We start from the raw sequence: 17,992 nt of genomic DNA on the forward strand, positions 1-17,992 counted from the left end.
CTTTTCCCATTAAATAAATATCAGGCAGTCTGAGCGATGCATATGAAAGTAACATTTTGAGGCTACTGTATATTCACTTAAAAATAAGACAACTCATTTATTTTTCAAGAAAGACAATTGAAATGATAATTGTCATAAGATTTTCAAGTTTGAAATACTAAAAAAGGTGTGAGACCATAGAAAGATAAAACATCTAGACTTTACATTAACAATTTTAGAAAGACCACTTTCTAAAAGAAATTTTTCTCTGAAATGTTCCCAGGTACAAAGTAGGAGGTCACATAAACAATCAAGGAGGCAACTTTTATGGATTAAATTATTTTACAAATAATGAATGTATGCTCTGAAGTGGGGATTAAGTGACCAAGAAAGAAAGAATAGTCACAGAGTTTTCAAAAAATCTCTCAATAAGATACCGCCAAAATGTCAAGCTAAGACAGTTCATTGAAATAAAAGGTAGGAGAAGGCTCTAAGCATGGACTATACACTAGACCCCAACTTAGGACAAATGAGTAGATACCTGGCTCGACAGCATTGGAAGCTGTACCTCCAAGGTGGAGAATCATTCTACTTGAAAGATGACAACTTGCGTATGGCAGACACCACCGGACATAGACGGAAAATTCAACTGAGTTCTCTCGAAATAGAGAGCAATAGGAAAATGCTTAGTGCACCCTGTCAAAGGTAGAAATCTATGAGACCCAGCAAACAAGGCAGCCACGTTAAGTCCCAGCTCTCATGGGCTTTACTTTATATAGGAAAGATTAGGATGTTTTACATTCATTGGAAGTCTTTTTAAAAGATATCAGTCAGTGGAGAAGGACATCATGTTGGGTAAAGTGGAAAGACAGTGAAGAAGATGAAGGCCCTCAGTGGGATGGATGGACACAGTGGCTGCACCACGGACCCACGCATAGAAACAGTTGCGAGGATGGCAGAGGACCGGGCAGCGTTTTGTTCTGTTGTACATAAAGTTGCTATGGGTAGTACCTGATTGGATGGAGCCTAACCACACCAGTAACGACAGGGAGGCACAACAAGAATTGTTTGAAGACAAGAAATAAGTTCACAAGGGCTGAAATGTAATAGTGTTAAAAAAAATCCTAACTTGTCCCAAAGGCGATTAAAGCAACAGTGGGATTTTATATGCAAGAGGAATGTGATGAGGTTTGCATTTAGAAAGATTACTTCTAGTGGAGGTATAGCAGGACAATTCCAGAGAAGGGAAAAGAGAGGTTAGGAACTGTTCCCACTAAATTAGCTTAGAGCTCTTGAAGGCCCTGTAATACAGGTATAGGGGGTAGGAAAGACATGGATCAATAATGTTAAGGATAACTAGAAAAATGTTTACAAAAGGAAAGGTGCCTCATGACCAGTTTTAGCATCCCAATGGTGCCCAAGGTGTGCCATTAGCAAAGGGGTGTCAGGTGAGGAGGAGCTATACTTTAAATAAAGATGAAAAGGGCAAAGAAAGTTGAAATGGGCTAAAGTTTGCATTTTGAATTATTTAAAGGGGTGAATGATTCCAAAAAGTCACAATTATTTAACCTGTCATAGGAATATAAAATAAACACAAGAGAATAATGTCAGATATGTCAAAGTGCAAACTAAGGCACAAAAAATACAATAACTTTACAAATGAATAGAAAAATGGGAGGGCAATAAAAGAAACTATAAATTACAGACTTTCTATGAAAGGTGAACAAAATGGTGTCAATATTCTAAGTATTGATTTGACTATTAGCTAATTTTTACGAATCTTACGAAAATCCTGCAAAGGAAATCCCAATGAATTGATTTCAAATTAAGTTTCAATCACTTCTGTGAGTCGGAGATTTTAAAGCCCCCTATGGTATGCACTGTGAAATGTAATACTTAGGAATATTAATTTCCTTTGAGATACTAAGTGATAAAATTAGTAAGGGCAAACCTTTTTTCTTTCTTTTTTTCAATGGGGACACACACTAATGAAGCATTGTTCTCTCCCTTGGGAACCTAATTAAAATGTCTTCACATATTAAAACAGGCAACATATATTTGTAAAAAGTAAGTTATGTCAAATATAATGTTTTTCTTTGATCTTTTAGGTAGGAAAATTCAGTTTCTGCTTTGTGGAAATTAGTTTGACTTTGAACAGTCACACCTGGCCAAGAAAAGCCTGGAGAAAGAAGAGGCTGGTAGCTTGTTGGCCTAAGAAGGAAGCCAGAGAAGAAAATGAGACGCGACTATTGACTGTGGAAAAGCGAAAAACTTCAAAAGAAAAGATTATTTGTTTTTGTCAGGATGACAAGCAGAAAACCACACAAGTTAATTTCATGATTTAGACGTGCTTCTTTTAACTAATTAACAAGCTTATTCGTGTTGAAAGAAAGTGTAAGAACTAGAAAAGGGCTCATTAAATTAATTCTGTCAATTCCTCAGCACATTTTTAGTCGTGACGCAATCTGAGTGCACAGATAGCTTGTAGTCATCTACCAGTCTTAACACTGGTGATTCAAACGCTTTCAGTAGTGCCATGGAAGAAAAGCCTGGTTTGCATTTCTGTGAGAGGGCAGTCGAGGAAACACCGTGGAGCAGTTTAACATGGGTACACGTGGAGTCTCCAGGACACAGAACTGACTCCAGAGATGATTTCTTTCTCTTTCTTTTACTGGCTGTGCTAGCAAGATTCCGCAGACAGCACTATGAAAAGGAACATCGCTGTCATCGCTAAGCAGTTGGTCCAGGAACTGTTAAGTAAACAGCAATGGCAAGTTATCAAAGAACCGTGATCAGGGAGGCATATGAGAGAAAGCAGCTAGTCTAATACATAAGGAAAAGTTTTCCTAGAGCAAGTAAAATGGTAAGTGAGATTGACAGAATAAATAGAAGCAACTAATGAAGATGAAAAAAATTATGTGTTTCAGGCCGAGGGAAGAGCTTATGCAATTGCTCAATACACAGTGTTACATATCTGCGGTGGCTTGTAGAAGGGGATGGGGACAGTGGAGATTATAATTGAAAGGCGCAGTTGTGCTACAGATGGGACGGGCTTCCCACATGCCTCCAAAGATATGCTTTTGCTCAATGACAACATGCTCTGTGATAAACAAATTTTAACTTTCAGCAAAACGTAGACTTATATTGCATTTTTTACAGATGCAGACACTTCAAATATCATAGCATGTGTGACCTAATAAACAATAGGGGATTAGCAATTTCTTAACTACCTTCTCAAAACAACAGCAAAAGACACTTCTAAATATTTTTCCAATTTATATGAGTGGGGTATACTCTCCCCAAAAGAATTTCTTTTGTCAAAGCTGTGTATTTAATTTTTTTTTCAAATAACCTTCTCACCTTCAAAGTCCTCTCCATTACTCTGAATACATTTGTCAAATCTGCGATTCCTTTCTTGGAAACATCTTTCAAACTTATCTGTTTGCAAAGCTGACAGCAACACCCTGATTTTTTTTCTTCATCTCTTATAAATCAAAAAAATGTTGCCTTTTCATGTGTCTTTTCATTCACGGAAACAAAAGAAAGTCACACTGAGCGAGGTCAGATGAGTAAGGTTAGTGGGCAAGAAAAGCATGCCATTTTTGCCCCAAACTGGCACGCTGCGATGGCTACGTGAACGGGTTCATTGTCATGGTGGAAAAACCAGTCCCCCCTGCCACAAATTAGACCTTTTTGCCACACCATCTTTTCAGAACATCTAAATAGAAAGCTTGATTAACAGTCTGATCTGGTGGAATGAACTACAAATGCACTACAAGTTGACATTTTCATCCTTTCAGGAAGTTAATGGACAATCAGAATGAAATCTGTCATCAGTAAACATTTCACCTTTTTTGAAATAAGAAAATCATTCATAAAATTTTTCCCATAGCTCTGTCCTTGTAAGATGTCTTCAACATCACAACCGTTTGTGAGGCATTTTTCCTGAGCAGAACATTTGTTTTTCACAGCCACACGCTGTTTTCTTACATTGGCCACCACAAAAAAAAAAGGAGGTTCGAGCAAAACTCCTTTTACAAAACTCACTGTAAACAGAGAGAACCTTCCCAGGAGACTACATTGGGTGCACTAACTCAGAGTGAGTTGCTCCATGTTCGCCAGGCAGGAAAAATGCGTACTATGAAAACTCCACTCTGCCCAGTGCAATTCCCTTTGGGGGGCACCCCCATATCTGGCTTACCTAAGTAAATAAGATAAGAATATAAATAGCACATTTATAACTAGCTAGGCAATTGAAGTATTTCTAGACTGAGTTTTTTAAATGACTTGTTTTTGTATCTTTCTTTTCCTAAAAGTGAAATATCACCCTAAAATTATGTGTTCATAAAATACCCCCCATGTGACATTGCCCCTCCATTACACAGTGCCACCAAAAAAAAGAAAGAAAAATGAAGAGTAGACAGATGGGGAGATAATGGTTGTGGAAAGAAGGAAGTGTAGGGTACAATGGTGAGAGGAGGGAGGAACGACAGAGAGAGAGAGAGAGAGAGAGAGAGAGAGAGAGAGAGAGAGAGAGAGAGAGAGAGAGAGAGAGAGAGAGAGAGAGAGAGGTAGAAATCAGGAGGACAAGAAGGAAAGAAGAGGAGCACAGAGGTGGGGACTGAGGGAGAAATGAGCAGAGAAAAGGCATGGAAGGATGGAAATAAGGTGACATGAAAGAAGGAAGGAGGGAGGGAGAGAAGAAGGAATGATGGAAAGAGGAAACATTATAGCAAAGAAGAGTGCTTTGGATTCAATTGTGTGCTCCCCCACATGAATTAAAATCCTCGCCATTATAACTGTCTATGTGATTGTTTTCTAGCACAGGATTTTTTTTTTTTGGCATGTAAGTGAAACTGTATCAGTGTAAACTGTCTCTTACACCTGATTTCTTCTGCCTTCTAAAAGCACAGATTAGACCCAGAAAGAAACACACATGAGGATGATAGATGCCATGAGACAATCCCCAGGAACAAAGGAAAGCCTGGACTTCAATAACTAAGAGAGACAAGGGCCTTTCCCTGAACCTGTCAGAAAGAGAAGCTTCCCCCTGGAACCTGGGTCCTGAATTTGAACTTTTGGCGTCTTAAACTGTGAGAAAATAAATTCTGTTCTTTAAAAATACCCACTTGTGTTCTCTCTCTGCTACAGCAACAACATGACTAAGGCAAAGGGGAAAATGCCCCATTTGCCAAAACAAATAAAAATAACAACAAAATAAACGCATTCTGCTTCTAGTAGTAACGTTCAATCATTGGAAAACTGCCAGGGTATGATTGTTGACGGGTCCTATTGTGATGGTAAGTGGTTCGGTGATGCTGCACTAGCGTCACTAGCTCCTGTGTCTCTTCTTTCATGGTCATTGCATGGTGGTTGCAGCCCCAAGCACTGTGACCCAAGACAAAGAAGAAAGTGAAAACGGTAGGGTCAGCCTTGTCTTTCCGTTTTTAAAAATAAAATCACTTCTAAATTCTTGAAGTAGCCTTGCACTATATCTCTTTAGTCAGAAATGTGCTACATAATAAAATAGGCAATCTGGAAAACAAATTAAATGTTTCTCAATATTTATCAAGGTTTTCCAATTAGAAAGATGTTTGAAATGAGTGTTGGACCCACAATTAATATTGACTATGATGATGAAAATAATCATACATTTTATAAGGAAATGCAAATTTTACAATTTAGAAGTGAATACTTATAACTTAGTCATTTCTCCCTTACTGGAAAAATACTTTAAACTCTATGGGCTCCAGTAACTCTTCATGGGGCAGTAGAAAAAACACACATTAAATAACACAACTTACATTGCAAAATCAAATGGACTTTGAATGAGAAAATCTGGGGTGTACTATAGAGGATTATAAATTACAAAATATCACTTATTATTAGGAAATAGTGATCAGTTAAAATTTATAAGACAGCCACCTGGCAAACCAGCTGGAAGAATTCCACATTTATGCTCACTCCAAAAAAGGTGATAGAACAGAATATGTAACTATTAATATACATGCAAGTAAACTTTTACTAAAGAAAATTTAAAACTAGTTGCAGAAGTACAACTTCCAGAAATTCAGGAAAGATTCAGAGGAAGACTTGACATGCGATATTTCATTGCTGATATCAGATAAATCTTGGCTTAAAGCTGAAGATACCAAAACGATGTTTATTTGCACTTATTGACTCTTAAATGGCATTAGACCACATTGGTCATAACAAGTTATGAACCACATTGAGAAGAATATGAATTCCAGAAGATTTCCTTGCACTTCTGTGGAACTGCCCATGGACAAAGGAACAGTTCTTTGAACAGACCATGGAAATACTGTGTAGTTTAAAATCAGGAACGATGTGTATTAGGGGTGTATCTTTCCCCCATACTGATTCAATCTGTATCTTGAGAAAATAATCTGTTTGATGAAGAATGTGGCATCATGAGTGAAGGAAGGAGGGGAGAGTCAAAGGAAATAGGGAAAAGAGCTAGGGCATTTATAGAGGTCTAAAGAAGCGAAGGGCATTTGTAGAGGTCTAAAGAAATGCATGTGCGCATGCAAATGTATTTATGTATCAGGATGGGGAAATAGATCTATGTGCACATATTTATAGGTATAGTATTAAGGTAGCAGAAGGATATTGGGCCTCCACTCAAGTACTCCCTCAATGCAAGAATACTTGCTCCTATTAAATTAGCTTTCTATAATGCTCACCTTCCTGACACTACCACTTAAGACAAAGCAGGTGAATAAGCAAATGTGATGAAGAAAGCTGATGGTGCCTGGCCATCAAAAGGTATAGCGTTGGGGGTCTTAAAGGCTTGGAAGTAAACAAGCAGCCATCTAGCTTGAAGCAACAAAGTCCACATGGAAGAAACACACCAGACTGTGTGATCACAAGGTACCAAAGGGATCAGTTATCAGGCCTCAAAGAACAAAAAAAAAATCATATTGTGTGCTCACCTCCATGATTCGATTGCTGAAGACAAATGGATGCATAAGCAAATGTGACAAAGAAAGCTGATGGTCCCTGGCTATCAAAAGACACAGTATCTGGGGTTTTAAATGCTTGAAGGTAAACAAGTGGCCATCTAACTCAGAAGCAACAAATACCACATGGAAGAAACCCACCAGCCTATATGATCACAAGGTATCGAAGGGATCAGGTATCAGGCATCACCAGAACAAAAAAAATCTTATCATTTTGAATGAGAGGAGGAGTGCAAAGTGGAGACCCAAAGCCCACATGTAGGCCACTGGACATCTCCTTACATAGGGTCTCGGGGAGGAGATGAGCCAGTCAGGGTGCGATGTAGCAATGATGAAACACACAACTTCCCTCTAGTTCCTAAATGTTTCCTCCTCCCCCACTATCATGATCCCAATTCTAATTTACAAATCTGGCTAGACCAGAGGATGTACAGTGTGCAGATAGGAACCAGAAATGCAGGAAATCCAAAGTGGTTGATCCCTTCAGGACCAGCGGTATGAATGGCAATACTGGGAGGGTGGAGGAGGGTGGGTTGGAAAGGGGGGACCTATTAAAAGAATCTACATGTGACCTCCTCCCTGGGGGACGGACAACAGAAAAGTGGGTGAAGGGAGACATCGGACAGGGCAAGATATGACAAAATAATAATTTATAAACTACCAAGGGTTCATTAGGGAGTGGGGAGTGGGGAGGGAGGGGAAAAACGAGGAGTTGATGCCAGGGGCTTAGGTGAGAGCAAATATTTTGAGAATGATGAGGGAAATGAATGTACAAATATGCTTTACACAATTGCTGTATGTATGAATTCTGATAAGAGTTGTATGAGCCCCTAATAAAACGATTTAAAATAAATAAATAAATAGAGCCTGATTAAAAAATAATAATAAAAAAATCCTTTCAGTTTTCAGATGACACAAACCTTGCAACCTGAAAGCAAGCTGGACTTGAAACAGTTACTGATGAAAATCAGAGGCTTCAGGTTTCAGTATGAATTATGACCCAATGTTATTTTTGTTGTTTTGTCTTTAATCATTTTATTGGGGACTTCTACACCTCTTACCATAATCCAAGCACATTTGTACATTTGTTGCCATCATCATTTTCAAAACATTTTCTTTCTACTTGATCCTTGGTATCTGCTCCCCATTTTTCCCTCCCTTCCCCACCCTCCCTCTTCCATGAATCCTTGATAATGTATGAATTATTTTTATTTTTTCATGTCTTACACTGACCAATATCTGCCTTCACCCACTTTTCTGTTGTCTATCCTCCTGGGATTGGGGTATATGTAGATCATTGTGATCCATTCCCCTCTCTCCCCCACCTTCCCCTTCCCCTCCTGGTATGACTACTTTCAATATTGGTCCTGAGGGGTTTATCTGTCCTGGATTCCCTGTGTTTCCAGCTCATATCTGTACCCATGTACATGCTCTGGTCTAGCCAGATTTATAAGGTAGAATTGGGGTCACAATAGTGGGAGGGAGGAAGCATTAAAACCTAGAGGAAAGTTTTGTTTCATCAGTGCTACACTGCACCTTGACTGGCTCATGTCTTCCTTGTGACCCTTCTGTGAGAGGATGTCCAATTGTCTACTGATGGGCTTTGGGTCTCCACTCCACCCTCCCCCTCATACACACTGATGCCTGAAACCTGATCCCATCGACACCACATGATCACACAGGCTGGGTATCACAAGATTTTAGAGCTTAAAGGATTACTACAAACTACTAGCATCTTTTTTATTTGATCTCCTTTTTGACCCATATTTTAAAATCATTTTATTGGGGGCTCATACAACTCTTATTACGATCCATACATGCATCAATTGTGTAAAGCACATTTGAATATTCATTGCCCTTATTCGAAAAACATTTCCTTTCCACTTGGGCTCTTGCAATCAGCTCCTCTTTCTTCATTTTTTCCATCCCTCCCCACTCCCCCTTCCCTCATGAACCCTTCAAAATTTATAAATTATTGTTATTTTATCATATCTTACACTGCCTAATATCTCCCTTAACCCACTTTTCTGTTGTCCATCCTCCAGGGAGGAGGTTATTTGTAGATCCTTGTAATCGGTTCCCCCTTTCTACCCCACCCTCCCTCCACTCTCCCAGTATCACCACTCTCACCACTGGTCCTGAGGGATTCATCTGTCCTGGACTCCCTGTGTTTCCAGTTCCTATCGGTACCACTGTATATCCTCTGGCCTAGCCAGATTTGTAAGGTATAATTTGGATCATGATCATAGGGTAGAACGGGGAAGTATTTAAGAACTGGAGGAAAGTTGTGTCTTTCATCAATGCTACACTGCACTCTGAGTTACTCATCTCCTCCCCACTATTCCTCTGCAAGGGATGTCCAGATGTCTACAGATGGCATTGGGTCCCCACCTTCCACTCCCCCTCATTCACAATGATGTGATTTTTTTTGTTCTTTGGTGCTTGATACCTAGTCCCTCTGACACCTCGTGATTGCACAGGCTGGTGTGCTTCTTCCATGTGGGCTTTGTTGGTTCTGAGCTAGATCACCATTTGTTTATCGTCAAGCCTTTAAGACCCCAGGCACTATATCTTCTGATAGCCAGGCAATATCAGCCTTCTTCACCACACTTACTTATGCACCCATTTATCTTCAGTGTTTGTATGGGGAAGGTGAACACACAATGATGAATTTTGTTTTTTGGTGTCTGCTACCTGATCCCTTCACCACCCCATGATCACACAGGCTGGTGCCCTTCTTCCCTGTTGGCTTTGTTGCTTCTCAGGTATATAGTCACTTGTTTACCTTCAAGCCTTTAAGACCCCAGGCACTACATCTTTTGATAGCCAGGCACCATCAGCTTTTTTTACCTAATTTGCTTGTGCACACATTTGTCTTCAGCAATCATATTGGGAAGGTGGGTATCATGGACTGTTTAGTGGAGCAAAGTGTTCTTGTATTGAAGGAGTATGTGAGTGGAGACCTAATATCCATCTGCTACCCTACTACTAAACCTATAAATATATGCACATAGATCTATTTCACCCATCATCATATATAGATATATTTACATATTTGCATGCCTGCATTTAGGCATCCAAGTATGCCCTTTGCCTCCTACTTCTTTCCTTTATTTGCTTTTGCTTTCCTTTTGTCCCACTACCATGCTCAGCCTTCATTTGGGTTTCAGTAATTCTTCTCAGTTACATTGTCCTTGATCACTCCCTATCAATCCTCCCACCCCCTCCTTGCCACTGGTTTTGAATCACGTGTTGTTCCCTTGTCCTTGGGTTGGTTAACACCTCTTGTCTTCCCCCACCTCCCACTCTCCCATGTACCCCGAGAACATCAGTCCCATTGTTAGCTTCTCCACATTGTTTAGCCAGCCTAACTTATCTAGATAGACCTGCAGAGATAATAATATGCACATCAAATCTCCACAGCGCCAAAGTGACACATTAAAAACATGGTGATGATGGCAGCAACAACAACAAACAAACAAAAAAGCCAATGGTATGCAAAATATAAACGAAGAAAAAAAGGGAAAAATAGAAAGAAAAAAAAGCCTGTTAATAGTTCAAGGTCTGTTTGTTGACCTTTAGGCGTGTTTTCTGGTCAGGACTGATGGGGTGTCATGCCTTGGCCTTAAAGTCTATTTTGATACTCTCTTAGGACTTCCTTGTTCCACTCCCCGTTCTGATCTATTGCACTCCTTTAGTGTTTTGCCTCAGTGTGGTGGGATCAGCTTGCTCACACATCCCACGCTGTGTCTCCAGTGTTGCCCCACATAGGGCTATGGGTCAGTACAGGATGTTGCATCTTGAAGTGGGGCTGGCCATATGGTCCTCTCTGTGCATTGGCTGATCTGTGTGAGGCTATTGTCCTCTGAGCTTGCTGGGCCATGGTGTGCTCCACTCCCTTCATCCCCCTTCATTTGCTTCTGCTTCCTTCTGGGTATGGTAGGTCAGTTCCTTTACCTCACCAGAAGGTCTATTTTCATTCTCTGTGGCACACCCTTCCATGTTGGGTATCAGGCTGTTTCTGGTTGGGGCCTGCATATCGTCCACTCTTTTTATGGATTCCTCCATGCATTACATTGCCCTCCTGGTTTAGCACATCATGGTGGGATCTGTATGCACATTTCAATATTCTCCCCCTGGGTGGATTAGTGCCCTGTTCCCCACCCCCCCCCATGTCATCTCAGTTTCTCCCCACCCTTATTCTCCCTCCACTTTCCCCCATTCCCCTTCTTTATATTGGACCCACATGTACCTCCAAGGGTGTGATCTAACCTCCCACCCACCCTCTGACAACCTATGCTTTCACCCATTTATTGTGAGATAAGTGTCTATTCTTCTATTCCTGCCGTTCTGATTGTAATTACCTCAGGGAACTCATGTTGTACCTGTCCTTTTGAGATGTCTTACCTCGCTTAACATGATTGTTTCCAACTCTTCCCGTGAAATAACAAGCTTCATGTGATCGGATCGTCCATGCTTTTCAGTGCTGCATAGTATTCCATTATGTGTATGTGCCAGAGTTTACTGATCCACTCGTCTATCAATGGAAACTTAGGCTGTTTTCAAGTCTTTGTGATTGTGAATTGTACCGCAATAAACATTGGAGCACAGATGACTGGTCGTGTTTTATTTTTACCTCCTCTGGGTATATGTCCAGTAGAGGGATTACTGGGTTATAAAGTAGATCAATTTTTGTTTTCTTTAAGTATCTGGCTAGATGTCCTTTGATGTCCTATCGCTGACTTATGTTGTTAGCTAGAACCTCCAGAACGATATTGAATAGAAGTGGGGACAGGGGGCATCCTTGTCTTCTACTCTTTTTCAGTGGGAATGTTTTTGTCTTTTCTTCATTAACTATGATGTTGGCCATTGGCCTTTGGTAGATAGCTTGTATCAGCTTCCATTCCTATATTCATGAGTGTCATGATTAAGAATAAGTGTTGGATGTTGTTGAATGCTTTTTCTGCATCTATGGTTATTATCAAATGGGTTTTATCCTTTTTCTTCTTCATGTGGTGTATAATATTGACGGATGTTCAGATGTTATACCATCCCTGCATCCCTGGGATGAATCCTACCAGGTTGTGGTAGATGATATGTTTTATATACTTTTGTATTCTATTGGCCAATATTTTGTTAAGGATTTTTGCATCTATGTTCATTAGAGATATTGATCTGTAATTCTCTATACCTGTGGGGTCTTTGCCCTGGTTGGGTATCAAAGTTATGCTGACTTCATGGAATGAGTTTGGGAGTTTATCATAATTTTCTATGCTATGGAATACCTTATGGAGGATTGGGGTCAACTCTTCCCTGAATGTTTTGTAGAATTCTGCTGTGAAGCTATCTGGTCCTGATACTTTATTTTGTTGGTAGCTTCTTGATGACCCTCTCTGTTTCTTCTTTCACTATGGGTTTATTGAGGTTCTTGATCTCTGTCTGAGATAATCTAGGGAGGGAATGTTTTTCTAAGTATTTATCCATGTCTTCCATTTTTCTGAATTCATTAGAATACAGACCTTCATAGTACTTTGTGAGTATCCTTTCAATTTCATTGGAATCTGTTGTAATTGCCCCGTTTCTTCCTCATCCTGGTTATTAATGTTTGTTCCTTCCTATCTTCAGTCAGATTCACCAGCAGTCTATCTATTTTGTTGATCCTTTCATAGAACCAACTTTTAGGTGCATTTACCTTTTACATCATTCTCTTGTCTTCCCACTGGTTTACCTCTGCCCTGGTTTTTATTATTTCTTTTCTCTTGCTATTTGAGAGGTTTTTCTGCTGACTCTTTTCTAATTGTTGGAGGTTTTTTTATAGTGTATCTGTCATAAGCCTCTATTCTTTTTCATATATGCATTTAGTGATATCAAGCTACCTCTGATAACTGCCTTCACATTATCCCATGCATTTTGATATGTTGTATTCTCATTCTTATTAGTTTCTAGAAACTTCCCAATATCCTCTTAAACTGGGCCTGTACTCATTCATGTCACAGGAGATGGTTATTCATCCTCCAATTGGTTGCCCTTGCCTTTCTGGACGTCCTGTTATTGATCTCCATCTTTATGGCATGGTTATCTGAGAAAGACGTCTGAATAATAACTATGTGTTTGAATTTATTCAGGCTTGACTTGTATCCCAGCATGTAGTCTCTTCTTGAAAATGATCCATGTAAGCTTGAGAAGAATGTGGATTTTTTTTTGTGTGTTTGGACGGAAAGCTCTATAAATGCCTATCAGGACCCATTGCCTAATTATATTGTTTAGGTCTATGGCCTCTTTGCTGAGCTTCTTTGCCAGTGATCTGTCTTTCTCTGATAGCGGAGTGTTAAAGTCACCTACTGTGATAATTGAATCTGTGATTTCTTTTTTCATCTTTTTAATAGTTTGACGAAATTCACCGCACTGTTAATTTTTTTCATTCTTCATAGCAGTACCAATAAATAACATCATGATATAAAGAGAAGATCTTGAAGTTATCAAGGATTTCATTTTGCTAAGATCTATAATCAATGTTCATGGAGGTTGCAATCAAGAAATCAATATGCTGCGCCAGGACTCTCTGAAGAGTAGGATGTTACTTTGAGGATTCAAGTAAGCCTGACACCAACCATGATATTTTCAATTGGACCAGATGTAGGTGAAAGTAAGACAATGAATGAGGAAGACCAAAGAAGAAATGAAGCATTTGAAATACAGTTTTGGCAAGGGATATTAAAAGGATTGTAGTCTGCCAGAAGAACTAGCAAGTCTGTGTTGAAAGAAGTACAGCCAGAAGGTTCCTTAGTTACCAACTCCAATCGTTAGCATCAATACCAAGATCAACAGATCTTCAACAAAGTCCTTTATGAGAAAAATATTAACAACTATAATTCACTAAAGTCACATTAATAATCTTCAATCTTTAGAAAGCCTACAATACAACTTAAAAGATTCTAAAATTTAAACATCCATATGTGGACCTAGGGCTTCTTGTGTGGTATAAATACTTTATGGTCAAAAACTAACCTGAAGGTTAGAGGTTTGAACCCACCCAAGGTCTTCACAGAAAAAAAGGACTGTGGTCTGCTCTGTAAATATTATAGCCAAGAAAACTCTATGCATCAATTCTACTCTGAAACTAATGGAATTATAAGCACAAAGTAATAGAACACATTTCAGTATTTAGCAGATTCATCACTTATTTGTCAGTGTGCTGTACTGTAGTGGAACTGTGTACTATAGCTGGAAGCTATGTCACTACCAACAAGGTCATGCATGATGAACAGGTTTTAGGAATTTCCAGATAAAGACATGTTAGGAAGCAGGAAGAAGTGATCTAATTCTGGGGGGGAAAATGAGCCACTAAAATTTTTATGAATAGAAGCAAAATATTGTTTGACATAGTTCTGGAAAACGAGCTCCTCAGTCTGAAGGACACTTGAAATACAAATGGAAAAGGCTTGCCTTTCTTATAGTAGAGATGATGTTAATGAAGAGGATGGAACAAAGTTTACAGGATTTAATTTGCCAATCTACCATGACTGGAAATGAGAAGAAATAACAGCAAACATTCATTAACACTTGGAAAATGAAATGTACAAATGTGAAGCTAGGAAAATTAGTTGTCAAAAATTACATGAAAGACATAAAGGTCAGTATCCTTGGCATAGGGAGTTGAAGTGTACTGGCATTGGCCATTTTGAATGAGACAATCATCTAATCTACTATGAAAACAGGTAAGACTTAAAACAATCGGTTGCTGATTGGGATTTGAGTACTCGTAACATAGTGCACAGCAGCAGCACGTCAGACTCTGTGCTGATATACGTCACACAAAAAAACGGTATTGAAATTGTACGTAATCATCTCAGGTAGATGCAATTATTACTCTCATTTTATAGATGGGAAAACTGGGATAAAGATCAAAGACTCCAACTTTCAATGTGTTTTACACCCTAACAAGGAAAAAAAATCTCACAATGGGAACAAAAAACATTATACTAATAAATAGAGACAAGACGGAAGTTGTTAAGGATTTCGTGTCACTTAGCTCCATGACCAATAGCTATGGTAGCAACAGTTAGGAAATTCAATATTGCATTGGAGAAATCTGCTGCATAAGACCTCTTTGAAGGACTAAAAAACAAAGATGTCACTCTGAAGACTAAGGTGCACCTGCCCCAAGGCATGCCATTCTTCTTTTGAAATCATTTTAGTGGGGGCTGTTACAGAAGTCAAGGCTCTTTCAATCACCTCACATAACTACAAAATCTGGGGATTGTTTCAATAGCAAATACTGAAGAATTGATGCCTCTGAATTATTATGCTGGCAGAGAATACTAAATATACCATCGACTTCCATAAAAATACATTAATTAATATTGGGAGAAATGAAGCCCTGAGTGTCCTCAGGAGGGATGATGGTTCCATTTCTTTCCACGCACTTTGGACATGTCATCAAGAAAGAACAATCCCTGGAGAAGGCGCGGTGGAGTAGTGGAGCCCTGGAAAATAGGAAAACCTTCAAAAAGATGCATTGACAGAGCATCTGTAGCAATGGTCTCAAGTGTGGGAAATCTTTTGAGGAATGAAATCGGACTTGGGTGTGTTGTGTTCTGTGGTTTTCCTGTGGGTGAGGACCAACCAGAATGACCCAGCAACAAGAGCACTGGCATATCAGATGGAAGCTCTGGTGGCACCGAGCTGAAGCGTTGGAGCTGCCTGTAGGTCAGCAGATTGAACTGCCCAGCTGCTTTGTAGGAGATAAGAAACGACCACCTCTTCCCCGGAGGATTGCCTAGGAACCCCGATCGGGAAGTTTCACTTTTTCTACAGGGTAGGTATGAGTTGGAATCAACTAATTGGCACACCGTTTACAACAACAGCATGTCTCAGACTGTTTATACTCAGGGGACAGCAAGAACAAATGTGAAAAGACAGGACAGCTGGCAAGTCATACACATACAGGCAGGGAGGGAGAAGGGGAGGGAAGGAAGGGGGAAGGGAGATGGAAACAATGGTGAAGACCTCAGAAGGCTCACATTGTCCTGAGCACTGCTTTTCCTGTGCTGCAATGCACCCACAAAGATTACATAACCACTTGGAGTCGGTATTGAAGATGGGATTCAAGAATTGGGAGAAAGGTTCTGAGAGCTGTTAAGCTTCTTTTCAGTCCCCAGACCTGTTCCTTTGCAGACAATTCATATCCACTCTTCACGGTGTAATGATCTAGGTCATGTAGACACAGTCCTGGTCTAGTGGGGGAAATGGTGCTGGTGTCTTTCAATTCTAGTGTACTTTCTGTGAGTGGAATCAGAGAGATTATATTGGAGGCTGCTTTTCCCCCCCTTTGCTCTTTCCTCCCTACACAAGGCTGACCTCAGAACCGAATGACACATTTCTTCTTAGACTCTGCATGGCACACAAGTCCCTAATGACACCACATCTATAGAACAAGGAGACTCAAATAATGTCTATTTTTGAAAGAAATTTAGGCTTTATCATTTTTTGAAGGTGACATAGGAAAGTAGGGCAGAACTAATCACAGGTAAGATAGGATTTTAAGAAGAAAAAGAAATGTTTCATAAAACAGGAGGTTGTAACAGAAATAATCATAGCATTTTTAAGTAAAGGTAAGAAATAATTACTAGCAGAACTAAATCTGCAATAAAAGCAGTGAGAGATCTTTCTACACTGAAATGAGAAATGTTTGCACTCTTTTGAATGTAATTCCTCGACCCACCCCCACACACTTAATGAATAAAATATTATTTTTAGCTCATCTGAAGTGGATGAATTATGTTTCATAGGCAAAGCATGATTTTCGATGTCCCAAAGTTAATTTTATTTTCAGGGGCTTCCCTAATAACTCAAAAAGCTTTCTTTCTTTCTTTCTTTCTTTCTTTCTTTCTTTCTTTCTTTCTTTCTTTCTTTCTTTCTTTCTTTCTTTCTTTCTTTTAATGCCAGCTTCCTTTTTCACAAGATACTTTGATTCCAGTTGTGGTGCCTTCCGAAAAGGCAAGTTGTAAAAAGGAAATTCTACCATGAGAGATGCCAACAGAATGCTGCTGAGCTCCCCAAGGAGCCGAGAGGATTCCTGTCAATGTGCTGAGCTAAAATTCCCTTTACTTTGTGTGTACGTTTTTTATCATTTTGGGTGAACCTGATTCTCATTCCATTCCGCCTCCTTTGAGGCGTTTTATTCAGAGCGCTCCCACTGACTTCATTAAGAGGAAGTGTGAAGTGCAGCTTCCCCTTGGCCCTGAAAGAGTCCACGGCCTTCAGAAGCTCGGAAGCACGCTTCAGGCAGGTCATGTAGCATCTATAACCACGATGCCTTGACAGCCACTACAGAACGAGAAATACTTTTATCTCCCATGATTTTCTCCTTAACTTTGTCTGATGAGTCTCCTCCAATTTTATAAGACTATATTATCAAGTCACACTTTCAAACTTTCCACATGTAGGCAGTATTTCCATGGTACATGTACAGATTGGAGTTTTTCTTTTCTTTTTCTATTAATTTTGGTGGATCATTTTAGTGAGTAAGTGGGTTTTATGGGTAGGGGAAGTTAGAGAACTTCCAATCTCACGGTTAGATTTTTACCCTCCAATAATTATGACAACACAGATGCTTAAACAAATCTTTAATCCCCTGTCAACCCCAAGGCTAAACTCAGAGGATGATGGAGAATCTACTCACCAGTGGAAAGGTGTAGCTAATGCCTTCCTGTGTCCTCCTGTACAGGAGAGCACCGAATGCTTACCCAATGTCTAACATCTACACTCGACCCAGGAAGCAACTCAAGTATGACCTCTGTACAGGTGGGTTCACCACGTGTCAGGGGAGAGTCTTATGTGAGAGTGGAGTCTTCCCGGGCATATTCCCAAAAGACTCTCAGTCCCAGGCCTGCCTTGGATTGCTACCATCCTTCAATGGATATTTTAGGAGCAGACATCCTCCAAGATTTGAAAACTTTCCTATGCCCCCTTTTAAGCTTGGTAAGTGTCAAACTATTCGTTCGTTGCCTGGAAATGGTACAGGTTTATTT

General features: G+C 39.8%; 1 pseudogene; it reads right to left on the reverse strand.

The window, feature by feature from the left end:
- The window catches only part of LOC142439929 (ORM1-like protein 1 pseudogene), a 33,818-nt pseudogene extending 16,563 nt beyond the window's left edge, over positions 1 to 17,255 (reverse strand).
- Between the last annotated feature and the right edge of the window lie 737 nt (positions 17,256 to 17,992).

This window comes from Tenrec ecaudatus, chromosome 2, assembly GCF_050624435.1.
Source record: "Tenrec ecaudatus isolate mTenEca1 chromosome 2, mTenEca1.hap1, whole genome shotgun sequence".
Lineage (NCBI taxonomy): Eukaryota > Metazoa > Chordata > Mammalia > Afrosoricida > Tenrecidae > Tenrec > Tenrec ecaudatus.